The 27,620-nt window shown below is 38.9% G+C and overlaps 1 long non-coding RNA gene across 1 annotated transcript; it reads right to left on the reverse strand.

Annotated features, from left to right (window-relative positions):
* Positions 1-12,481: 12,481 nt before the first annotated feature.
* On the reverse strand, positions 12,482-27,056 carry LOC133260229 (uncharacterized). Its single transcript, XR_009740694.1, has 3 exons — positions 26,306-27,056; positions 24,767-24,881; positions 12,482-13,240 (listed from the first exon to the last, which is right to left on the reverse strand). It is a non-coding gene; the product is annotated as an uncharacterized LOC133260229 (long non-coding RNA).
* Between the last annotated feature and the right edge of the window lie 564 nt (positions 27,057-27,620).

A 27,620-nucleotide genomic window follows, 5' to 3' on the forward strand; every position in this document is an offset into this window, starting at 1 on the left:
ATATTTGTAATTTTAAGCTTCTATTCATGTTCTGAAAGTCAAAATATAATATCATGCCAGACACAAAAGTGCTCTTCACATCTTGTGCAACTTGCAGGACTCCTAGAGATTTTCCCTTGAACTCCCTACAGTGAGTTCATACCAAGCATCTCAAAAATTTTTTAAGGAAATTTTCTCAATGCATCAGATTAACACTTTGAAACAGGAGAAAAAAGCAAATAATAGGAATAAAGGAAAAGCGACAGTTGAAATCTATTTCAAAAATACACCCCAAAATAGTCTTTCATCTAGGATTTGAAAGAATTCTGTTTTGTGCATTAAGGTTTCCCTTCAGTCTGATTCAAGCTCATGATATGAGTGACTTTTAGGTACTGCTTGTACAATACTCATAATCAGAAAGAAGTGTTATACATGAGGCATATGCAGGAATGTCTTTCCTGAAAGCAAATGTATCCTTTTGAAGACGAGTGAAGGGAACAGCCATGGCCAAGGCCAGCCACACCAGCACATCCAGCCTGTGATCATGTGTTGCAAAGTGCCTAAACAGACAACCAAGAACCCACCTGAACTCTTCAAATCCTGGTCTACCTGAAAATAAAGAAAATTATTTCTGATCAGTATTAATATTTTCCATAGCTATTCACAAGTCTGAATTCACATACTCGTGCAAAACCCCAAATACAAATGAACATTTCGAAAGCACATGGACAGTTTTCTGGCCAGCATGCTTGATCAGTCTACTGTCCTGGGCTCTCGTGAGTCCTGGAGCCCAAGGGACCCATCCACACTAGGCTTTGTGGCTAGAGCAGATGGCAGTCTTATTTCTACATGGTGGTTTGGGGATAACCATTCTGTTCTTAATGGAGAATAAAAAGAGATTTCATAAATTCAGTAAAGGCTGTAATTAAATAATTTGAAGATCTTTAAAACTATCCAATAACTGATTCTACTTTTTCAATTTGTTCCCTCAAACTAAATTTGACCTGTCAAGCTGACTCAACTTTATGTATATTAGATTATTGAAGGGAAGAAGTAAAATAAAATCATTCCAAAGCATAGAGCTTAGACTGCATAGTCGTGAAGGCAAGCTAATGAGAATCTAGAGATTGCCTTAAATTTCTCAGGAATCACGGTTACTACAGTTCATGGGGTTGCAAAGAGTCAGATACAATTTAGTGACTAAACAACAATAGCAACAAACTTTTGATTTGTCTTTAAACCAGGAATGCTAATTTAGAAATGCTTTCTTCTGCTCTTTATTTACATTATTGAGACTCTGTAATTTTTAAAAGATGTAAAACAGTAATTACAAAGCTGCTACATTTTTTTTTTTACCTTTTTATTTTTATAAAAACAGGAAGTACTTGGTTGTTCAGATTTAACTGAATTGCTTAAGACTATTTTGTGAGTCTTAATTTGCCAAATTCAGACTTAAATGGAAGAAAGTAGGGAAAACCACTAGACCATTCAGGTATGACCTAAATCAAATCCCTTATGATTATACAGTGGAAGTGAGAAATAGATTTAAGGGCCTAGATCTGATAGATAGAGTACCTGACGAACTATGGAATGAGGTTCGTGACATTGTACAGGAGACAGGGATCAAGACCATCCCCATGGAAAAGAAAGGCAAAAAAGCAAAATGACTGTCTGGGGAGGCCTTACAAATAGCTGTGAAAAGAAGAGAAGCGAAAAGCAAAGGAGAAAAGGAAAGATATAAACATCTGAATGCAGAGTTCCAAAGAATAGCGAGATAAGAAAGCCTTCTTCAGTGATCAATGCAAAGAAATAGAGGAAAACAACAGAATGGGAAAGACTAGGGATCTCTTCAAGAAAATCAGAGATACCAAAGGAACATTTCATGCAAAGATGAGCTCGATAAAGGACAGAAATGGTATGGCCCTAACACAAGCAGAAGATATTAAGAAGAGATGGCAAGAATACACAGAAGAACTGTACAAAAAGATCTTCACAACCCAGATAATCACGATGGTGTGATCACTGACCTAGAGCCAGACATCCTGGAATGTGAAGTCAAGTGGGCCTTAGAAAGCATCACTACGAACAAAGCTAGTGGAGGTAATGGAATTCCAGTTGAGCTATTCCAAATCCTGAAAGATGATGCTGTGAAAGTGCTGCGCTCAATATGCCAGCAAATTTGGAAAACTCAGCAGTGGCCACAGGACGGGAAAAGGTCAGTTTTCATTCCAATCCCAAAGAAAGGCAATGCCAAAGAATGCTCAAACTACTGCACAATTGCACTCATCTCACACGCTAGTAAAGTAATGCTCAAAATTCTCCAAGCCTGGCTTCAGCAATACGGGAACCGTGAACTTCCTGATGTTCAAGCGGGTTTTAGAAAAGGCAGAGGAGCTAGAGATCAAATTGCCAACATCCGCTGGATCATGGAAAAAGCAAGAGAGTTCCAGGAAAACATCTATTTCTGCTTTATTGACTATGCCAAAGCCTTTGACTGTGTGGATCACAATAAACTGTGGGAAATTCTGAAAGAGATGGGAATACCAGACCACCTGATCTGCCTCTTGAGAAATTTGTATGCAGGTCAGGAAGCAACAGTTAGAACTGGACATGGAACAACAGACTGGTTCCAAATAGGAAAAGGAGTACGTCAAGGCTGTATATTGTCACCCTGTTTATTTAACTTATATGCAGAGTACATCATGAGAAATGCTGGACTGGAAGAAACACAAGCTGGAATCAAGATTGCTGGGAGAAATATCAACAACCTCAGATATGCAGATGACACCACCCTTATGGCAGAAAGTGAAGAGGAACTCAAAAGCCTCTTGAGGAAAGTGAAAGTGGAGAGCGAAAAAGTTGGCTTAAAGCTCAACATTCAGAAAACGAAGATCATGGCATCTGGTCCCATCACTTCATGGGAAATAGATGGGGAAACAGTAGAAACAGTGTCAGACTTTATTTTTCTGGGCTCCAAAATCAGTGCAGATGGTGACTGCAGCCATGAAATTAAAAGACGCTTACTCCTTGGAAGAAAAGTTATGACCAACCTAGATAGCATATTAAAAAGCAGAGACATTACTTTGCCAACAAATGTTCATCTAGTCAAGGCTATGGTTTTTCCTGTGGTCATGTATGGATGTGAGAGTTGGACTGTGAAGAAGGCTGAGCGCTGAAGAATTGATGCTTTTGAACTGTGGTGTTGGAGAAGACTCTTGAGAGTCCCTTGGACTGCAAGGAGATCCAACCAGTCCATTTTGAAGGAGATCAGTCCTGGGATTTCTTTGGAAGGAATGATATTAAAGCTGAAACTCCAGTACTTTGGCCACCTCATGAGAAGAGTTGACTCATTGGAAAAGACTCTGATGCTGGGAGGGCTTGGGGGCAGGAGGAGAAGGGGACGACAGAGGATGAGATGGCTGGATGGCATCACTGACTCGATGGATGTGAGTCTCAGTGAACTCCAGGAGTTGGTGATGGACAGGGTGGTCTGGCGTGCTGTGACTCATGGGGTTGCAAAGAGTAGGACACGACTGAGAGACTTATCTGATCTGATCTCATCTGATTTTGTGAGGTAAAAACAGAAGTTTAATGTTTGTGCTTATTTGTTTGCCATTATCATATTCCTCTTCTGGTTGCTCCCATGGATCTTACTCCCACAGTTAAAATTACTTAAACCCCAACTGAAGCTTCAGTCCTGCCGTAGGCCCTGTGATGTGGAGCTGTATTTAGTCCCTCCCTTTGCTGGTGAGAAAACTAAGACAAGGGGATGGTAAGAAACTCACCCAGGATTGTCTAGTGCATCTGGAGCGCAGCTTGGATTTGAACTTGGGGGCTCTGTCCTCAGAGCCTGGGCTCTTAATCATATTCTCTGGGTCTTCCCAAGGCCTAACTTGGAGAACAGACTCATTCTTCGGGTCTTTCTTTAACAAAGCAGGACGGAAAAAAAGAAGCACGCATGAAAGTGGCAAAACAAAACAAAACCCCACAAAAATCAAGGAATGAAAAAAATTGGTACAATCTCTGTTGAATTCTAAAATATGAACTCCCAAACTGTTTGGAACTGTAGCAGCCACCATGCTTGCCTTCTGACCCCAAGGCACTTTGAAGGGATATGGCATTCCCTGGGATGCATAAATGCCACCACATTTGTGAGACATTAGTCTATGACACTGTAGTCACACTTTATATATAGTAATTAGCAGGGCTAAGTGACAAGCAAATTTTGACATACCAACTTTCTCTCTCTCTCTCTCTCTCTCTCTCTCTTTAAAATGCCTGAGGGAGATGGCAGTAAAAGCAAAGATAGAACATTATATTGGTTTCATTAAGGTTATGCTTTGTCTGGTAAAACTTTCTTAATAATAAAGACAAAAATGTTTGATGAAGTGTTTTTGATCAGGTGGATGAATAATTATCTTTTGTGGCTGGGTAGTTCAAGCTCACATGCTGTGATATTAAATAGACACTAATTCTGTGACCAAAGTCAAGCTTGCATAGCTTCCTCTATTTCTGCAGGTCCTCAGAATTCTTACCAAATTTTTCTTCTTAGAGCCCCTTCCTTCTATTAACTACAAAAATGCACTCTGGTAAACTAATGAACCCCTGTACTCTCCAAAACTTCCATGGTGGGAAAGCTGTGGAGAGAATCGCCTGTTAACGCAGGAGATACAAGAAACGTGGATTTGATCCCTGGGGCAGGAAGATCCCCTGGAGAAGGAAATGGCAATCCACTCCAGCATTCTTGCCTGGGAAATCCCATGGACAGAGGAGCCTGGCAAGCTATAGTCCTTGAGGTCACAAAGAATCAGACATGGCTTAACGACTAAACAGCAGCAACGAAACTCTTCACAATCTGGTTCATACGATGGTTTCATGTGGATCTCGATATGCCAGCCCATCTACAGCCCTGTCTGAATCAGTCTCCAGTTTCTGTGGTGCCAGGCACCTGTGTTCCCACTGAGTCTAACACTTTGCACAACTTTCAAGTAATTAACGTTCCATGAGTTTGATGGAAATATTTGGGTTTCTGTATTATCTCCACTGCTTCAGCTTAAGAGTTTGAGAACTTTCTTTGTAATAATCATATTGTAACTGTAGAGCTCCAAATGTCTTTGTCAAAAACTTTGAATGAAGTCACCTACCACAAAATTAGCGGTTGTAAAGCCCACCATTATACTTGATAATATTCTCATCCCTAGGGAGGAAAGCTATATCTAGTCTTGGTTAGTATGCTTTGTGTAAGGAGAATTTCTTCTTAGAAATTGTGGCAGAAAATGCTGTTTGCTTCCCCATATTCATTTTCCCTTGAACAACATGCTTAGCTCTGGGCTATGATTCTCAACTTTTGTTGAAGCTCTGAGATACAAGTGGAAATGGCTTTTCAGAATTTCTAGGAAAGTTTCAAGAAAGCTGTAAGGGATCTGGGAGATAAGCTCTTTGAGTTTTATTTCTTCCTGAAAAGTAAGTGTGATGGTTGGAGATCTAGAAGCTTTCACGGGTCATAAAGTAACTTGGAAGATGCTAAGACTTATTGATAGAAAAAGCCTGGATTTCTGATGACCATGGACAGACCAGCTCTAGACCTTTTGCTTTTTCTGTGAGAAAGAAATAAATTTTATTTTATTTAAGACATGATTTTGTTTGTTTGCTTTGGTTAAAATTTGCAGACAAATGCATTTCTAACCAAGAGAGAAGTTAAGTGAATATCTAATTAAATTTTAAGTGGCATGGTATAGCGAGAAGTTAATAGGAATTCAGCAGTACTGTCATTATCTTTATAAAAGAAAGAAACATTTTTCCTCAAGTTTCTAGTCTGAATTAGGGTGGATTGTTAATAACTGACAAAGTAGGAATGCAACTCAAAGTTTTCATGACCAATTAATTGGACAATATGAAAGTAAGCTTTGTAATGTGCCAGCTTGCCCAGGGTAAGCTATATTTCTGATTCCCTTTTCTGTACATTTGTAGACTGGGGGGGGGGGCACCAGAAAGAACCTGTAGGGTATGTGGAAGACAGGAGTGAAGCCGAAGCTATTCTGTAACTTACACAATGTGTCACATACCTGCTAGTTCAAGTCATCATTGTGAGGCAGCCGCCGGGCCGACAGCTACTCCCCTGCCTCTGGATCCTTTTTCAGTGTCTCTGAATCCTGGACCAGGCTTGTGCATTCAACTCCATGATGAAAGGCCTAGATTTTTGCAGATACCCACACCATCAAGGTCAAAGGCAATAGGAAATGATATAGGCTTCAGTTCTTCTTTGTGGATTCCAAGTTATATTTATAGATTCCAACTTTTTTGGGGTCTCCCACTTTATCTCCATCTTCCCATCCTGATTGGCTAATGAGTGGACTTCGAGCTCTAACATCAGATGCAAAGACAAAAACCTTAGAGGGACCACTTAATTTGCTCTCACAAATGTAGAAGGTCAAGTCCCTCTGACAAATCCCTTCATATTATGGGTTCCTCTAGTGCTTCTGTTTATCTGATTGAATCTCAACTGATGCAGTGATATCAATATAATTAGTATCAGTACATTTCCAAAATAGCCTGAAATTTAAGAAGAATAAGTAAATGAAAGGTGGACCAATTAGGGATGAAATATAGAATATAATTAGACAGAAGTAGAAAAGGAGTCCTGAATGCCATTCTTGATTTCATTAATTAATTCAACAAATATTTATTAGGTGACATATAAGTGTTCTAAATTAAAACAATGGGCAACATATTTGGTCCTTGCCAACCTGATACCTGCTCTGGGAACTAGTGATACAGCCATGAGCCTGACAAATACCCCTGTCCTCATGAAGCTTACATTCAAGTTGGTTGAGGCAACCAATAAACATATAAATACATTAACTAAAGATGCATATTTTGTGTCATAATAAGTGAAACAAAAAAACCAAGTAGAGGTAATAGCCCTTCATTGCATGGTGGGAAGTAGCAGGGATTTAGAGATAATATGGGCAGTGTGGCTGCCCCATGGGAGAGCTCTCATAAACTACAGTTTTTGTTGTTGGCCTTATTAGAGTTGTGGCATTCCATATACATATATATATGTAATCTAAAAAATACAACAAACTAGTGAGTGACTATAACAAAAAGGAAGCAGACTGGCAGATATAAAGAACAAACTAGTGGTGAGTGGTGGGGAGAGAGGAGGAGGGAGGGGCAGACAGAGGCAGGGGAGTGAGAGGCACAAACCTCTAGGTATAAAACCAGCTGCAAGGATATGTGGATACAACCCAGGAACAGAGTCAGTATTTTATAATGACTATAAATGGAGTACAGCCTTTAACAATTGTGGAACACTCTACTATACACCTACAACATATAATATTGTATAGCACTTATACTTTATTTTTTTATTTATTTTTTTAAGTTTTTTTTTTTAAATTTTATTTTATTTTTAAACTTTACATAATTGTATTAGTTTTGCCAAATATGAAAATGAATCCGCCACAGGTATACATGTGTTTATACTTTAATTAAAATTTAAAAAAAAAAAGAAGGGGGAAGATGTGATAAAAATCCATGGAAGGGGAGTCATTAGAACTCAGTAGTAACTGATGACTCTTTGTTTAAAGGAGGACAGAGTAAAGGGATTTGAATTTTGGCCTCCAGAATATGAGGAATTTAAACAAAATAAAGAAATAGTTCTCCTATTGGTACAATAGTAAAAGAAAAACTTCATTAAGGAAGAGAACCAAACAGGATAAAGCTGTCTGGAATGTGGCAAGAAGAGTGTATATGAGCAAAGGGAGGAATGTGAGAACCTCCATAAGGTCAACCCAGGGTACACTGCCAAATCTGGGTCTCTGAAGAGCCCTAATAAGAAATTTAAACAAGGTGAAAATGGACTGATTGAATCACTTTTGTTTGGAGAGACTCAACTTCAAGCCTGTATAACATCATGATCTCCTGATTCTTGGATGATGCTTCTGCTGGTGTCTGGACTGGGCCATGAAGGAAATCAGGAAGGCAGCCTGAGTGTGGTGTGGCTCAGCTGAATCGTGGCCCTGGGGCAATGGAATAATATGTGAGACTGGACAGGGGCACCAAGCTTTGTATCTGCCTTGTAGGCTTCCCTGAAGCCATGCACCCTCCTAAGTAGTTGTTCCCATTTGCCCTTAATAAATAAATAAACAAGGCAGAAGAAAGGGAAAAGATCGAATTACTGTCTTTAAGACACTTATTTTTCCAATAAAGAAAACTCAGTGGTAGGTGCTATGTTGTTAAAAGAATTAAAGAAAATGTTCAGCAATTAATAAAACCAAATGAGATATGATGGGCTTCATTTCAGCAGGAGATATAATAATGATAATTGCACTTTCAATAATTGTACAGAGCAAGAAATCACTGATCATTTCCCCTTGTGTGGTAAAAGTTGACTCTCACCGCAGAACTAGAGAGGGAGTAGGGGAGGGTGGGACAGCAGCGCTGGCAGAGCCTGAGTGGAGCTGGAGGCTGCTCTCCCAGGTGTCACCATGACCACAGATGATACTGACAGGTGTCTGAGTGAGACATCCTCAGTGATACTCATTTTTTTACTGAATTATGTGGAAACCAATTCTTCAGCTTTCTAATGGAGAAACTATTGATGTCCTGGTAACGTCTTTGAAGAAGACAAGCTGTGGAAAGGGTCTGAAGCACTGAGGAATCAAATTATTAACTCAAATAGTCAGATGGAAGACACTGAGATAGAGACAGGCTGTTTTCACTGACCCTGGTGCGTAGCTGAAATGTCAAAAGTGCTGATGCTCAAATTGGGAAGAGAAGTTACTGAAGACTAAACACATTAAAAACCTGGAAATGACTTGGGACTAAGGTTTTCAACAGGCGAACCTACTAAGCTTAGATTAGAACCTCTCCTTGAGTTAAAGGGAGAGACTAAGCACAGTATTCTTTAGAATAGCCTTGCTTGACACTGACTCTGGGCCCCTACCCAAAAGCATTTATAATACCCAATACCCTCTCTGAGGGCAGTAACTACCTTTATTCAATAGCTTGTTCTTAGTGCCTAGCTTTGTGATTTACTGACAGTCATAGAATGGTAAAATACTGATACTTTTTAGAACGCTTGCATTGTGCCAGGAATTGTTCTATACTCTTCTCCATATCCAACCACGTGGTCCTCATAACAGTCCCATGTGGGAGGTGCAATTATTATTCCCATTTTACAGACGCAGGGATATATGCACGGGAGGCTACGTAACGGGCTTAAGGTCATACAACTCATAAAGGGATGGTCAGAAATAAGTTTTCAGAAGCTTGGTGCCTACCAAGCATGTCATTCAGCTTATGGAAAAATGGCCATCCTAGAAAAATGTCTTTTATAAGTATATGTGAAATTCTCACTGGCAAGAGCAGTACTTAAAACAATCTCTTCTGACTTTTCCTTTTTGAGCTGAGAAGATATTTGTAGTTCAAATGTTAAAAGGATGATTTGGGTTCTGTCATGACAGAGTATTCTAATACCAGAAGAGATGTGAATTCTTACTACTGTATTGACTAAACATAAAATAAAGTTGCTTATAGATATTTTATGCTAAACATAAAATAAAGCTGGATATGAAATATCTCTATGAAAGAACAACACTTTCACGTATAACACTTCATTTTAACTTCCGAATTTTAGTAACCATCATGAATTCATAGGAGTACCATTTAGTACTAAATTTTAAGAAAAAATAACGTATATAAAATTTTCTTCATCAAGACTCTATCTGTATACCCATTACTATATTTGACCTTCATAACAGCCCTAATATAATGAAGACCAATATTTCAATTTCTTTATATAAATGACAACCTTGCATGTTTGATTGACTTGCTGAAATCACAGGATGGAAGGCAAAACAGGATATTATCGGAAAGCTGCAATTCTGAGTCCAATGCCATTTTCACGGCCCTTCATTTTCTAATGGTTTGGAATATTTTAAAAACAGTTGCAATGCATTTGTTCAACATGAATGATGCAGAAATACCAAGCGTCCCAATTTGTCTGGGATCAAGGAGCTCTGTGGGCATGGGCCTTTCAGTGCTTAAATCTAGAAAGTCTCCAAAAAGCTGGAACTACTGGGTTACCGTCTGTAAATCTAGTTGTTCATATAATTCAGAAGAAACTGAAACAACAGTTGCTGGCTTTAATGGCCACATGTATTTCTAGGGGAAAAAAAAAGCCATGGAAAGATTAGCATACCATTAGGTGAGCTGTGACTAAAAGTGAATTAATAAATAAATGAGAATATTACCCACATTAAAAGCTGGGAGAAAAACATGTGGCAAAGTGTGAATGCTCCTCTTTCAACTCATTCAAAACACATAATCATAAATGTAGGGGCATGGAAAAGCTTTGAGTAGAGGGAAGTTGGTGACGAGTGAGTGAAATATTGTTCAGAGGACAAATCCATGTGACAGTTCTACCTCCTCACCCATTTTCTTGAAAAAAGCTATAATTTATTCTGTACATTATTCTTTTTTGAAAGGAATTTTGTTGAGGTAGATTTTCCATATAGTCAAAGGTTTTTGACTATATGGTTTTTCAGTAGTTTCAAAGGTTTTTCCAGTAGTCAGGTATGGCTGTGAGAATTGGACCCTAAAGAAGGCTGAGTGCTGAAGAATTGATGTCTTTCAATAATTGGAAAAAGGGAGAGGCTAAAGGTGAATTTATTATAGCAATAGCTAAATTCCTGTAGAAAGGTTCCTTATGATAATTGATATTCAAGATGAAGTGAGAGAATGTTCTCTGCCTTTGTGATTATATAAAGAGCTATTGGTGCCATTTTTTCCCTGTAAAATGACATTTAAAAATGAACCATTATAAACAGAGCAAGTATATTCATTCTGGATCTCTTCTGTTCAGAGTACTTTACATAGACTTTTCTACACAAACGGGTAATGCAAGACATTTTCCCATGACAATGAAGTAGTCTCTTTATTCTGAAGGAAAGAATAATACTTATGGGTGAGTACTAGAAATAAAGTGAAAATATTAGTCACTCAGTCGTGTCTGACTCTTTGCAACCCCATGGATTGTAGCTCACCAGGCTCCTCTGTCTATGGAATTCTCCAGGCAAGAATACTGGAGTGGGTTGCCATTTCCTTCTATAAGGGTCTTCCCAAACCAGGGATTGAACCAAGGTCTCCTGCATTGCAGGCAGATTCTTTATCATCTGAGCCACCAGGGCAGACCCAACTAGGATTAAAGTTGCTACATATTTCAAGCCACTAACTTCATGTTTTTAAATGCTTATATAGGACTTGAACTCTGTGGGTTTGTAAGACAGAACAGAAGTTTTGGATTTGGACAGACTTGGATTCAAATTCTGGTTGCTCCTGGTTGTGTCACTGGTTAAGTTTTTGCCTTCATTTTCTTTATCTGATGAAGGTGATGAAACCAACCTATCTAACTCAAAGAAGTTTGAGAATTAAACTAAAATCATGAAACTTAAAAAATCTCATAGATAGTAGGCATATATTCATTCCATAGGCCTCTCATGAAGTTTCCTAAAAGTCTTAGACTTTTTATGGCCTCAAAATAGAGCAAAACTGATTAGTATTATTAGTAAGGAGAAGTCTGTCAAAGTTTCCTGTGCCTCTGAACTTAAATGTGTCTGCTACACAGACCATCAACTAGAATGTGCTGTTCCATCCTTGGACAGATTCTAATTTGCTAAAAGAAAATGTTTTGCATTATAGGTTTCATTCAAATAGACTTTGATTCTAGCACTACTTGCATGACTACCAGTCTAGCCAGACCCTCTGATTTTTATTTGCTTCTTAAGAGTTAATCAGGAAATAGTCCCACACAAGCCCAGACCTGGCAGAGTTAAGGTCCTGGCTAGTATGAATTAAGGCTGAGACATTAAGAAAAAATTTACAGTTAAAATATGTTCTCATAGATTAAAATGAATAAATGTTGACCTTGACGATTTATCTTCTTGCATGTTTTTCCACAGGTTGAGCACATCCTGTCTGATCTTACAACAATAGTCATTGTACTCATCCTGATAAGTTACTGTTTCTACGTTATTCACCCTGCACACTGCGGAGCTGTCATTCTCCCATGGACTTGACGGACTGCTCAGGGCCAAGTCTGTGACTCAGCTATGGCAAACGCATGAGCTGTCATGACGTACATTTTGCATTTTAGCACTCTTTCTAGTAGCATTTTATGTCCTTTGTTTCTTCCTTTTGCTCTGCTTTAATCTATGCTATCTAAGTATTTTATGTAACTTTGCAAGCCACAGTCAATCTTTTCTGGAATGAGATTGTGTATAAATAGATTGGTAATCAGGAAGTAAGTGGGTAGGTTATTTCCCTAAAGTGCTAATATGTCCATGTGGTTCTCTCCTTGAAATACCTTATAAATAACACAGCAAAATAACTCCCAGCTTACCCCTTGATATATCTTATAATTTGAAGAGAAAGATTTAGTTATCTTAGTTGCTCGGATCCCTACACCAGTACAAAGAGATTGAAATAATTCTGCAACTGATCCTCTGTCTTTTCTAAAGTAAGCCTGTGATTTAAATCACAAATTTTCTCTTAAATATCAACAAGAAGGAACATTTATGGTCTATACTTTAAACATTCATTCATGCTAATTTTATTTGCTTCATAAAGATGATGAGACTTGGTTGCACTTTAAAAAGTTATGCAAGTGAAACTACAAAAATATATTTTAAAAATCCATGACAAATCTTATTCATTAATTAAATAGGTCACGTGTTGAGCAGTACATGTCAAATACTGTTAGCAGAACTGTGGATGCAGCAGTGAACAAGACAAAACTCTTCCCTGCGATGCTTTTAAGAACAGCTGTATCAAAGTAGGGGCTCTATGAGCCAAGCTCAGCAGCAAACGGAACAAATTTATAGTAACACTGTCTTATTGAGTTTGATCCATGAGCTTTAATACTAAACATATATAGTATTTTAAAAGAGATTAATACTTTTAATACTTTTTAAAATACTATTAATACTTTAATAGTATTTTACCTAACAGGAGAGAAATCATAGAACACTCATCTAGTTTTGAAGACAGAGTCTGATAGATCAAGAAGATGAAGTTGACTCATATTGGCTTGAATTCCTTTTGAAAAGTCATAGGCCTGGAAGTGGTGTCATGACGTTTTTCTTTAAGTGTGTACGTGGGGGGTTTATACTTCTCTCGAGGGTGACTGTGAAAGCAGAATGAAAAATTAACACTGGTAGAAACCAGTACATCCTGGAGTGGGTCAAGGTTGAGGAAACATCTATAAGCAAGGAATAAAGATAAAACTTGGGGTTAAAGTCTAGTCAACAAGAATTTGCCAGAGGTTAAAATATGGCGGTCGTGTCAGAAATTGCTGATTGCTAAAAAAACAAACCAAACCAAACCCTTGCACTTATTCCCACTCCATCTGCTGTTTTATGTCCTCTTCCCTTTTCTAAACCTGCTCTTCTGTCTGGAATTGTATCCTCCCCTATCCTTCTAAACTCATCATCTTGTAAACTCATCTTATATCAGAACTTTCCCTGGTAACCTGGGTTGAATGAAATGCTCTTTATCAGTTCTCATACTACCCTGTACCTACTTCTATTATTTCTTTGACCATATCGCGTATGAAATTCTCCTTTGAAGTGTCTGTAGCCCTCACTAGACTAAGAGGTTCTCTGATAGTCTGAACTACAACTTATTTCATTCTTCTTGGTACCAACTACTTTAGGTGTTAAAAACGATTTACTGAGTTAAACTGAATTGAATCAGGCAAGCAATAAAAATTTAGGGAACATGAAGACACTCATACTATGGATCATGTACTCAAATAGCCTCGGGCCTGACAGATAATATAAATAAACAAGCACAGGTTCTATCTAAGGGGAATGACTATTTAAATCCAGACAGTTGTTGCCATGTAGGAGTACAGCCATTATTGCCATATTGGAGGTTTTGGAGAAACCGGAAGTCTCCTCTCCACTTTTTAATATAAACATTCCTATCTTAGATCCTAATGGCAATGCTGCTGCTAAGTCATTTCAGTCGTGTCCGACTCTGTGCAACCCCATAGACGGCAGCCCACAAGCCTCCCCCGTCCCTGGGATTCTCCAGGCAAGAACACTGGAGTGGGTTGCCATTTCCTTCTCCAATGCATGAAAGTGAAAAGTGAAAGTGAAGTCGCTCAGTTGTGTCCGACTCTTAGCGATCCCATGAACTGCAGCCCTCCCGGCTCTTCCGTCCATGGGACTTTCCAGGCAAGAGTACTGGAGTGGGTTGCCATTGGGTAAAGAACCTACCTGCCAATGCAGGAGATGTAAGAGACTTGGGTTTGATCTCTGAGTCGTGAAGATCCCCTGAAGAAGGGAATGGCAACCCAATGCAGTATTCTTGCCTGGAGAATCCCATGGACAGAGGAGCCTGGTGGGCTACAGTCCATAGGGTCACAGAGTCAGACACGCCTGAAGCAACTTAGCACACAATGCCTTCTAAGATCACTATCTTATCACTTGCTGGATTGTTGGAAGGAGGTCTGAGGTCTCAGCAAAGGATCCAAGGAAGTGGTAGGGAGGCATTAGGAGACTTTAGTAGCAGCTGTTCATTGCTCAGTGTAGAAATATTAAGTGGCACAAGGATAGAAGTTAAGAAAGGGATTACCTTTGTTTCAAAAAATTACCTTGGTGGAATGTTTTGACAGAGTTTGGGTGCTCTTTTGTTAAGTAATGGAGAAAGAGATAGCTAAACTATTCTATGTGAGAAATCAGCATGAAACTGAATTTGAGCCAAGGAAGAAATTAGAGGGCAAGTGAAGAAAAAAGAGAACGAGGATGCACAGAGTCATTGCCTGAAATCTGTGGGCAAGGGTGGTCATTGAAGAATGCCTGGTGGCATGGCAATAAAAGGACATCTGAATAGGGATGTATAATATTAAAATTTAAATTGGTTACTGTACTAAAGTAGTGTATGAAATGCCTTCTGAGAATAGTTTTGGGAGAAATAGTATAAAAGGAGGTATGTTCTATGTCTGGGATTTTACAGACAAGAGAGAAGAGAACAGTCATTGGAAGTAAGATGTGAGTGAGTTTGAGAACTCATAGGTGCAGAAATTCAAATGCAGGCACCAGAGGAAATGTGAGCTCTCAAGGATCCCTTTGAATTTGGTGTGTATGGGGGAAAGGGAATGCAACATTTTATAAAGATTTAACTAAATATTAGAAAACAGCATAGTTCCAGCTGACATTTGGATCCCATGTACCTGGAATGCATAATTACATTATGCAGTGGTAGCTTCTATTTGGAGAAGGCAATGGCACCGCACTCCAGTACTCTTGCCTGGAAAATCCCATGGATGGAGGAACCTGGCAGGCTACAGTCAATGGGGTCGCTAAGAGTCGGACATGACTGAGCGACTTCACTTTCACTTTTCACTTTCATGCATTGGAGAAGGAAATGGCAACCCACTCCTGTGTTCTTGCCTGGAGAATCCCAGGGCAGAGGAACTAGTGGGCTGCCGTCTATGGGGTCACACAGAGTTGGACACGACTGAAGCGACTTAGCAGCAGCAGCAGCTTCTATTTTAACCACCAATTCTTTTTAAGGATCGCTAGCATCTCTGTTGTCAGACATGATTGAATCTGTCTCAGTCTTGCTTCCCAATTTCTTCTCCTGTGTCACTCTGCTCATTTCAAATTCTGTGCTCCTCGTATCTTCAGGCTCCCTGGTTCTTGTAGGTTATATGGGTTCTTTGTTGCCATTTGTGTTTACCTGAAGTCTAGCAGTTCTGGTACATGGGCTTTCTAAGTTCATCGAAGGGTACTATCTGATTCATCTATTGCTGCTACTATTCATATTTTTTTTACTTTAATTTTCTCTTTCATATCTGTACATTCTACATGGTGCTAATACTGATGTGACCAGGATCTAATTCTGCCCTTTTAGGGCAAATGACTAAGATCATGGGCTTCTGGGTCAGATCATCTGGATTAAAAATCTTGGTTCCACCACTTATATTAAGTTACTAGACATCTCTGTGCCTTGGTGCCCCTCTTCTATAACACATTTAATGGGATTCTTATTTTAAAAGGTTCTTGTTTTAATTTTAGAATCATAGAATTCGATTAATTTTGATGATTGATTTATGTCCCACTCTCATTACTACTCCACTCAAGGTCATTTTGAACCATTTCCCTAGGAGGAACACTCATGAAGTCACAACAAGAAATATTAAGACTAGAGCATTGAAAATAGCTAATATGTGTCTTTCCTATCTCATACCTCTTTTTTCTTATCTAAGACAACTACTATCCCAAATGTATTTATCATTCTCCTTTACTTGTAGTATATTTCTTTTTTAAAATTTATTTTTAACTGGAGGATAACTGCTTTACGTGTTGTGTTTGTTTCTGCCGTGCAACAATTGGACCCAACCACAACTGTACATATATCCTTGTCTCTTGAACCTCCCTCCCCCTTGTGGCATATTTCTATCATCTCTATTCATCAAAAATTTTTAACCATTTTAAAATTTATAAAAAGAAAATATGAAGATGTACATAACCTTCTGTGATTTATTTTTTCACTTACAATTTTATTGCCAATATTTATTAGTAAACTCGTGTCCAGGTGGAGCTCATTTGTTTGGATCTTTTTATTTTGTTCTATAAGCATACCACAAGAACACAATTCATCCATTCCCCTTTCAATTTTATTGTTTCTAGGTTTTTGCCTGTATATGACAGGGTTGCTATGAATATGTCTGTACAGGTTTCTTGATGAAAGTTTCTTTTAGGCTCATACCTGGGAGGAGAATTGCTGGGTCAAGGGCTATGTTCAGCTTCACAAGATACGGCTGCACTGATTTCCCAAAGTACTGAAGCATTTGCAGCTGATACTGGGTATAGTGTAAGGAGGAATTCTGTTTCATATGTCCCCTTAATGGACAGCTCCATGTGTTGAAAATCCAAATGATCTGGCTTGCTACCTTTTCCACATATGTATCAAAGTTCCACATGTTGTGGGTGAGTCTCAATCTATATATTGACCAGCTTTTCTCTTCCTCTACCAAGACATAGTTACTACAGCTCCAAAGTGAGGCTGGATAGTTTGCACCCTTTATTCTTCCCTTCCTCTCATGAATATGTGTGTCTCTTTATCTATTTCATTCTTCTTCAATGTCTTTGGATGATGTCTATAAATTTCCCAAAATGTTTTTACATCTTTTGTTCAGGTTTAACTCTGTATCTTTGATGTTTTGATTGATATTTTAAAGAGAAGTTTTTTAATTAAATTGTCTAAACTTTTCCTGGTATAGAGAAATGAATATCTAACTTTGTAACTTCTTCCACTATTTCTAGTAAATTATCTGTAGACTATTTTGGGTTTCCTATGTAAATGATAATGCCTTCAATAATATCTATTTTTTTATTTTCAATTCTTATCATCTTAGTTTCTATTTTTCTGGCTCTAAGCCCTCCAATAAAGTGCTAGTAGAAGTTATAACAATGGACATCTTCATCTATTTTTCTCATTTTAGGTGATGTTTACTATGGAGTATGTTGTTGTTGTTTAGGTACCCATTATTATTATATTACACTGAGGGTTTATTTTGAATTTATGTTCAATTTTATCATCTTATTACTGGGTCTTTAAAAAAGGTCCTAAGACTTTTTCTCCTTTAATCTATTAATTTGGCAAATTACATTTATAAAGTTTACAACACTAATCATCTTTGCATTCCTGGAATGTATCCAAGTTATCCATTGACCATTATCCATTGACTTTTATGTACTGTATCATTACAGCTATTAACATTTTGCTTAGGATGCTTTGCGTTTATGATCATGAGAAAAATGAGCTTGCTTTCCCTTTCTTGTTTGGCTCCCACTCACTGTTCACAGAATGAATTTAGGGGTATTTCATCTTTCTATTCTCTAAAAGAGTGTCAGGAAGATTGCGCTGATTGGAAGCTTAGAAATTTTATTGCACTTGCCTGTGAAACTCAGTGAAACTAGTGGTGCAAGGGGTGATTCTGCTAAATGTTTAACATAGAGCTTTTGGTTGGGGTAAGAGATCGGGTGGCTGCTCTGTAGTGTCTGACAATTTCCATGGTGTAAATTCTCCCATCATTCTTCCTATTCAGCCACCAGGCAAGCCCCTTTACTTCCAAGGAAACTGTTAGCTGTTCAGTTGTGTCTGAATCTTTGTGACCTCATGGACCGTAGCCTGCCAGGCTACTCTCTCAGTAGAATTCTCTAGGCAAAAATAGTGGAGTGGGTAGCCATTTCCTTCTCCAGGGGAGCTTACTCCAGGGATTGAACCTCGGTGACTTCCATTTCAGGCAGATTCTTTATAGTCTGAGCCACCAAGGAAGCCCTTCTTCCATGAGTGAAAGTCACTCAGTCATGTCCAACTTTTTGTGACCCCATGGACTATACAGTCCATGGAATTCTCCAGGCCAGAATACTGGAGTGGGTAGCTTTTCCCTTCTCCAGGGAATCTTCCCAACCCAGGGATCAAACCCAGGTCTGCATTGCGGGCAGATTCTTTACCAGCTAAGCCACAAAGGAAGCCCCAAAATACTGGAGTGGGTAGTGTAGTCCTTCTCCAGAGTATCTTCCTGACCCAGGAATCGAACTCGGGTTTCCGGCATTGCAGGTGGATTCTTTACCAACTGAGCAATCAGGAAGCCCTGCTTCCGCTATTATCACAGGGTGTGAGAGCTCCTTCTTCTAGTCTCCCAATACTACTTAATTGAGGTTTCTGTTTATTAATTTTTACTATTAATATTTTATATTAACTTTTCATAAATTAATATGCACATCATTTATAAAATAATATTTTATAATAAATTAATAGTAACTTATAAAATTAGTAAATATTCACTGAACATTCTGTTCTGGCCACTAGGACAAGCAGTACACTAGGTACCAGGAAAATAGCATGAACAAAACAAACACAGATTTTCCAGTTTAATTTTTTATCCATTCTGTTTCAGGAAAAGAAAATCACGCATTCTTTGACCCATCTTAAGAGAAAAGTATAGTAACTTTTAATAAGCTGCACAACTTGCCTTAGCCCCACCATCAAAGCTGCTCCTGAGCCTATTTCTCCTGCCTTCCAGATTTCCAGAGACAAAGGTCATGTATCAGTCTACTTTGTCCCTAATAGCAAAGGCTCTCCGGGTGGTCTTGTTGAACCGTCTCCCTAACCATCTCTAGATCCCTGGACTTGTTTTGAGGGGGCCTGGAGCCACCCGTCATTCTAACTTAAAGGAAGAGGGGCTGGGGCTCAAAAGGTGCATTTTGCTAAAGAAACCTCCTCACAAAATCTTCTTTCTCACCTACGTGCTCTTGCACTCTCTTTCATTGTCTTTTTGCAAATAAGAGTTTGTTTTTAGTGTTGTAAAACCAGCTTTTATCCGGCTGTTTCCTACAAATCTCTGCATACAATCAGTCTCTTGAACGACCCCAGTATTTTCCGCAGTATTTCTGGCCTGCCTGCTAAACCAGAATGCCTGGGTTTAAACTGGAATCTGAGACCCATGGCAGTGAGATAGTGAACAAGCTACGTGGCCTTTTTATACCTCAGTTTCTTCATCTAAAGAAGGGGGTGTATAGAAGCTCCTGCCTCACATCTTTATTATGGGTTTTAAAATAGAACAGAGAACAGAACTGTAAGCCTTTGTTGTATCTATAACCTTTTCCTATGTCTCATTTGAAACTTTCAAATTGGTATCTTGTTGCTTTATTCTATTTCCCCTTAACCTTTTTATTCTCCTATCCTTAGATTGATTGGGATTCAAGTCCATCCAAGTCATTCATCCATACCTAAGCTTCTAGTGATGATGACATTCTCACACATAAAAGATTTTCCCTCTTTCCTGCTCACTATGTACTATTCCTATAATTATGAAAAATGAGGCTTTTCATCAATTTTTTTCCTAAGCTGTCTGAAAAATCAACTTCTAAACTATTACCAAGCAAGCAAGAGAGTATGGTAATCATTTTTCTTTTTTAGTGGCAGCTGGAAATTAGGGCTTTCTAGGGGAGGAATTTAGTAGCAACTGTCAATGCTGGTTTATTTTGTCTTTCAAGCAGGTAATTTTTCAGTGATAGTGAGTGACACTTTTTGAAGTTAGGGTAATTATTTCTTACGATTTTGATGATGGCTGTGAATAAGACTCCATTCTCAATTTGTGGTGTATTCAAGGAAACACATCTTTATTTAATTGCTTTTCTCTGATTTTTCAAGAGTTATAATAGTTGAACTCTGAGTTCACAATAAGATCACTGGAATCATAATTCAAATAATGTGAAATTGCACCACTGATTTCTTGATGCAAGGCCTCTTAAATAACAATGTAACAAAATTCAAGATTTTACCTACTTCAGATTTCAGTTGCCAGAAGAGTACTTTGCATCTTTCTTTACTGAAGGTCATAGAAGCTTTGAATATTCTCCAGTGGAGATCAAGCCAGATTGTAATTCACAGAACTTTAGGTAGGTTTCGAGAGCAGAAAAATTCCCAGCTATAAAAAAAGTAGGAAAACAACTTCTCTATGGAATTGAAACCTCATCTATCTCAGCAAAAAAAGATTAAAGCTCTTTTTGGGAAACAGTTCTTCACATAGTAAAAATGATTAGCCAAAATATTTTTTCTCGATTAGTTTTTATTAACCAAACAACTGGTTTCATGAATTCTTCTTTCCTTGCTTGTTTGAATTTAGTTGGTTGCTTAAATTATTCAAATCTATCAGCTGTTTTGCATTATGAGAACCAACAACTCCTAAATGTATTCCAGTAGATGCTGATCCAAGGGGATGTCCATTAATTCATTCAATGTTTATTTATTGAGCACCCGCTATGTGCTGGGGATATATGTTGTGGATAAAGAAGCAGATAATCAAAACAGAAAAGGTCTATGATCACATCTAGTAGGGCAGATGTGAATTAAGCATATAAACAAATAATTCCACATCTTCATGTAGCGAATATTATACTATGAAGAAAAACATGAGGAGGTAAACAAGAGGCTAAAGGACAGAGGAAAATCTTATTGTTTTAAATATGATATTTTATATAGAAAGGTAAGAATTTTCTGAGAAAGTGATAGCTGAGTGGCAATCAGAATGGAGTAAGTGTGAAAGGCATAGAAATACCTGGGGAAGAATACTGCAAGAAGAATAATAGCAATGCAAAGGGTCCTAAGGCAAAAGAGTATCTGACATAGTCTAGAGAGAACAAGGTTTTCAGTGTGGCCTGAGGAGGTGCATGCTAGACAGATATTGATAGAGGTGAGAGACCAGATTGTACAGGACCCTGGGCACCTCAGTCAGGACTCTGATTTCCATGCTGAGTTGATGTGAAGCCATTGGAGATGTTTGAGTATGTGTATGAGACATAACTGGATTTATGCTTTAAAAAATATCCCTTGATTAATAAATGAAAATCATATGGTAGGTTTGGGGGTGAGGGGTAGGATATTAATAGTATTTTTTTTAAGACTTCAGTGGTCAAAAAAGTTTTGGAAACACTACATTAAACAAAAATTTAAGGGATTTTTTCTTAGGGTCTTAATATCTTGTGTATCTCAAACTGTGTGATGGAATATGCAACATTCCCAACTTTAACCACAGAAATAGTTTTTTCAGGGAACTTTTTGAGACATTAGTGTTCAGAGACATCACGTAGGATGAGGCTGATGCAGACATCACTAAATAAATCATCTCTCTTATGAGAAACATAAACATTCGCAAAGAGAGCTGAAAGAGAAGTTTTCTGTCAGAGTAATTCACAAGTTCTCCTGTGACCTTAATTCCTGACCCTGATGAGACTGTTTCCTGCAAGGCATTGTTAGAGTAGGTTTCTCTTTTCTTTCCTTTTTTTGAGCTCCGTGCTGCGAATTAGGGCACTGAATATGATTCTAAATCTTTACACAGCCTTGGTCCATGCCTGTTAGTGCCCACCTTTTGATCATACATCCACATTTCTCCATTCACTAAAGGAATTGGTATGCAGCAGATTCTCATATCAGTGGAAAGAGGGGTCAGGCTTCTTATGGAATGGCTGGTTTTTAATGGGCAGGAGAATCATGGATTTGTTGAGAGAAATGTTATGCCCTTTTGGGTAGAATGTCACCTCAAAGATAAAGTTAGTCACAGTGGGAAGCACAGTCATTATTTTAAAAGTGGCTCTTTAGCTAATGGAAACACTATAGTCATGGAGACCTTAGATTTTCCTTACCTCCATGACACAGTATGTGTGTTTCTTAATTATCTATGGAAGCAAATTTAATACCCAGCTGTGTCATTATTTGTCACATTTGAATGTCTCTGAATAGATACTGGCAAAATTTCAGCCAATTTTCCTTATGACTTTGTTAAAATATTTTTAAAGGTTAATTGTCAAATCTTTGGTGGGGAAAATCTTTCAAAAGGTTGAGTTTCCAAAGTGAGTAATAGGTCTTTCTCTTATCTAAAAACATTTGCTTAAGGGGGTGTGGGGGCTTCCCAGGAGACTCAGTGGGTAAAGAATTCACCTGCAATGCAGGAGATGGAGGAGACATGGGTTCGATCCCTGGGTTAGGAAGATCTCCTGGAGGACAGCATGGCAACCCATTCCAGTGTTCTTGCCTGGAGAAGCCCATGGACAGGGGAGACTGGCTGGCTACAGGGTCACAAAGAGTTGGATGTGACTGAAGTGACTGAGCCCACATGCACGCAAGGAGGTTTTGAGTTTGCTTTGTAGGAGGTTTGGTCACATGGAAAATGAAAAGGGAGATTAGACATACAAAAGAGCAGAGTGAAATAACCCTCTCCTTAGGAGGAGAGGGAGCCCAGAGCAAACAGAATGAACACAGTGTTGTCCTGCAGGGCTTTGAAATCAGGCAATCAGCCACTGGAACCCTGACTTTGCCACTTTCCAGGTGGGTTTTTGTTTTGCTTTTTTTTAAAAAAACATTTTGAGCCTCCATTTTCTCTTCTAATAAAGAGGTGGTGATTGCTCCTTGATGGGGCTGTTGTGTGGACAAGTCAAGATGATACATGTCAACTCATTTTTCTCTCTCCCTGGATGGAGTTTTGTTTTCAGCACTGTGCCAACTGTGACGCAAAACTTCACTCCTTACATTCACTAGAAGGAAACCACTCCAAAATGTTAGTGGCCAGTGTGTATTTTACTAAAGATTTGGGGCTAAAGTTGAGGTGGGCATTCTTGTGATACAGGACATAGCATGTCACTCCAAAACTTATAGCTACTAGTTATCTTTTGCTCAGTGGATAGAGACTGCTAATTGTCACATTATACCCATTCTTCCCTTCTTCTTTTAGCAACAGAAGCCTCCAACTTTTAGCTGAGAACATAGCTGTCTGGAAAGGATTGCATAATCTTGGCCTCCCTTGCAATCCACTGGTGACTAAGTAAACCAAGTTAGGTGTGTGTGGTATGAATAACGATACGTACAACTGCCAGGGTCATCTTCTCAATAAAGTTTCTTGTCTTGGACTCTTTCCTATTTCCTGTGACCTAAAGAATACTGACAACTCAAACCACCTTAGAAACCACACGTGTTTGAACTAGTAAATGTTAGCAAAATAAACCATCTGATTTAGGCCACTATATTTTGAGGTCTTCAGGTTAGAGCAACTTATCCTAATTCTCTTCTGTATTCTAATTATACATAGACCAGTTCTGAGCCTCAGATCTTTCTCTCCCATTATTCTCCAGGGCCTGACTTTCCAGGCTATAGTCTCCCTCTGGATCTGATGTTCCCATCTCACTCTCTCTCACTCCTTCTCATGTAGTTCAATTTAACTTTTTTCCATCCCCTTCAAACATCTGTCCCCAGGCTTTTTTTTTCTTCTTCTGTATACAAGGGCCCCACCAGTCACCAGAGTGTATCTTTTTGGAAAGTATAAGAGGATTATAAATCACAAATGATATTTTCCCATGTTATAAATGGAAAATCCACAAATAGAACCTGGCAGGTAACAGGTGCTCAGTGACTTCCCATTTAGGCCTTTGCCTCCTCTAGGAGTTGACACTAGTCCTGGGACAAACAGGGAAGATTTAAAGACCTACTGTGGTGTTATAACCCTGCTACAGATTAAAACTGAGCCCTGGGAAAGATCCAGATCAGTGGTAACCTAGGCCATGTTTAGACATCTTAGGAATGTTTTGGGTGAAAGAAAACCTCTGTGAATCCTAAACCTGGTTGATAATCTAAAGGTTAAAAAAATGTACAGATTCCAGGGTCCTACTACTGGAAAGTCAGATTCTATAGGTTTACTTCGGGGTCAGGAAATCAGTGTTGTAAGCATCCATATCAGGTAATTTCAATGCAGCCATTTAGCTGGTGCATGGACTAAAACGTTAGATATCATGAATCTAGGACTTTGAAAAATTAAGGTAGTTCAGGAGAGGCAAATGTCAGGTAATGTTCATTTCCATTAATCTTTCCCCTGCAATTCTTAGCTTCCCTGATAACACCAGAAAAGATTAGAGTGATAATTCAGCCATAGGGTAAGGAATCTGAAATATTTCCAAAGACTTCAAATGATGGGTCAGATATAACTCTCAAGTTCAGCTACATATGGCCAAGGAGTACAATGGGTTTTGAGCACATCTAAGTAAACATCACAATTTGGCCTGATACACAACAGAAAGTGCCAATGAAAGACAAAGGGAGAATAACAGGAAATGGGAACACATGTGTTTGGAGGCCCAGCTACCTATATGCTAGCTTTGGCAAACCCTGTATACTTTGTCCTGCCAATGAAGCTGCTGACAAGGAAAGTTGAAACACTGACCTCATATGGCTGGGATCAGCACCAGTAATGCCACTGTATGTATTAGGCCTTCAAAATAGTTCTGGAGGTTGAGCTGGGGCTCAGCTTGGCAGCCCTGAGCCACAGAGATCATTACCTATAATGGAAATTATGCATGTTTATTTTTGAGATGACTTATTTTGAAAATGTTCATGACCTAGAGCTCTAGCTCTTGGATACAGAAAATAAATTCGACATTTAACTTAAATGCAGTACTTTCAAACAGAAAAATGGGTGATAACATTTCAGAGTCTAAACATTACGCAGCAGATGCTAAAGGCCAGAAGAATGTGTTAAAGGGAAAAATGCTGGGGATCAGGGAATTGGAGGCAAGGAAGAGGTCTTTGGAGGCCCTCTTTCCCACCCTCTGCAAGGAAAGGGGAGCCTCTGGGTTTTCTCCCACTCCTGACCCTCTCCCCCACAGTGAGGATAATGGGAGGAGGGGCCAGAGGCTGCAGAGACAATGTGGAGAGGGCCTTCACCACAAGACCAGGGACATGCGACTTTCATCTCTTTGTATATTTAGTTTAAAGGAACATCAAGAGACATCATTTATAATGTAAAAGTCCAAGATTTAATTACATTTAACTTAATAGAAGCATTTATACAACCTTCTGATGCAACTTTTGGATGTAGTTGTATTGAACTGTCATGAGAACAAGAGCTATTATTCAAAAGGCTCATACTCTAGATTAGCACATTGGATTAAGCAATTTACTGAGATGTCCAGACATGAATAAGAAATTATTTTCTCTTATTTTAACAGAAATACATTTCCAGCACTTTGGATTATCTTCAGGGCCTCAAGTGTTTGGAGAATCTCAACACCTACCAAGAGACCTGTGCCAATTCAAAAGATCCTGTTAGCCCGTTTTTTTGTGACAGAGTAGGTCTTAGGTTGCGAGCAGGGGGAGGGAAAATGTCTTTGTGTTCTACATGTCTGAGGAGCATTTCTTCTGGATAATCCTATCATATAGACTTTCTCATCTTTATCCTATTCCTCTTGTTTTCCTGCTCTCCCTCACCTGATATTATATTTCTTATTCCCTAGCAAGTTTCCAGTAGTAAAGGCTTATTGAACCCTTACTTTGTATCAGGTTTTATACTTGGTGAGTCACACACATACATTTAGTTAGTACTTCAAACACCTCTAACTAAGTGATATTATCCCCATTTTACAAATGAAGAAATTGTTACTCAGAAAGGATGCTGAGATTAAAATAATGAAACTAGTCAATGTCAGAGCTGGAACTTGAATCTATGTATTCTAATTGCAATCTGGGGCTTCCCTTGTAGCTCAGCTGGTAAAGAATCTGCGTGCAATGTGGGAAACCCCGGTTCAATTTCTGGGTCAGGAAGATCCCCTGGAGAAGGGATAGGCTACCCACTCCAGTATTCTTGGGTTTCCCTTTTAGTTCAGCTAGTAAAGAATCCACCTGCAGTGCAGGAGACCTGGGTTTGATCCCTGGGTTGGGAAAAGCCCCTGGAGAAAGAAATGGCAACTCACACCAGTATTCTTACCTGGAAAATCCCATGGATAGAGGAGCCTGGCAGGTTACAGTCCATGAGGTTGCAAAAAGTTGGACACAACTGAGCAACTTTCACTTACTCACTCAATTGCAATCCAGTAGTATTTCCGTTATGTTATGCTGCTCTGCCAACATGAAAGCAGACACTTGGAACTTAAGCACTTGAATTTTTGAACTAAATGAATCCCAGAGCATATCTGAATTCAACTCGATAGGATGGCATTTGGTGAAAGGATTGGGATACACAGACCGTAGAGTATAGTATTAAATTCAAGTCCTTTAAAGAATTTTAAAAAGCAGAGACATTACTTCGCCAACAAAAGTCTGCATAGTCAAAGCTATTGTTTTTCCAGTAGTCATGTATGGATGTGAGAGTTGGACCATAAAGAAGGCTGAGCACCAAAGAATTGATACTCTCAAACTGTGGTGTTGGAGAAGACTCTTGAGAGTCCCTTGGACTGCAAGGAGATCAAACCAGTTCATCCTAAAGGAAATCAACCTTGAATATTCATTGGAAGGACTGATGTTGAAGCTGAAGCTCCAACATTTTGGCCACCTGATGAGAAGATCTGACTCATTTGAAAAGACCCTGATGCTGGGAAAGATTGAGGGCAGGTGGAGAAGGGGATGACAGAGGACAAGATGGTTAGGTGGCATCACTTACTCAATGGACATGAGTTTGAGCAAGCTCTGGGAGATGGTGATAGACAGGGAAGCCTGGCATGTTGCAGTCCATGGAGTAGCAAAGAGCTGGATGTGACTGAGCAACTGAACAACAATAAAGAGGGAAAAGAACTTCCCTAAACAGAGCGTGCTCAATTTCCCAGGGGACAATGACATGAAATAAAAACATTATCTTTACCAACTTGCACCCATGCTAATATGGTCTTAGAAATCCATGTTATGATGTAACCTCTCAGTACAATAGTATTACCACCAGTTATAAATTCATTTTGATGGGGAAAGAAATATTTAGTTGCTACTACTGAGTTCTTGTTCTGACTCTTTAAAGCTATGTAGTTTTGGCAAATCTCAATGTCTCAAAGCTATTGCTTAGAGTTACCTATAAAATGAGCATTTATAGTGCTAGCCAGGCCAATCCTCCTATCCATGTTCAGTGCTAGAGTATACAGTCTTAGGATTGGGCTTCCCTGATAGCTCAGTTGGTAAAGAGTCTGCCTGCAATGCAGGAGACACCAGTTCGATTCCTGAGTTGGGAAGATCTGCTAGAGAAGGGATAGGCTACCCACTCCAGTATTCTTGGGCTTCTCTTGGGGCCCAGCTGGTAACGAATCCTCCTCCAATGC

This window comes from Bos javanicus, chromosome 14 (assembly GCF_032452875.1).
Source record: "Bos javanicus breed banteng chromosome 14, ARS-OSU_banteng_1.0, whole genome shotgun sequence".
NCBI lineage: Eukaryota > Metazoa > Chordata > Mammalia > Artiodactyla > Bovidae > Bos > Bos javanicus.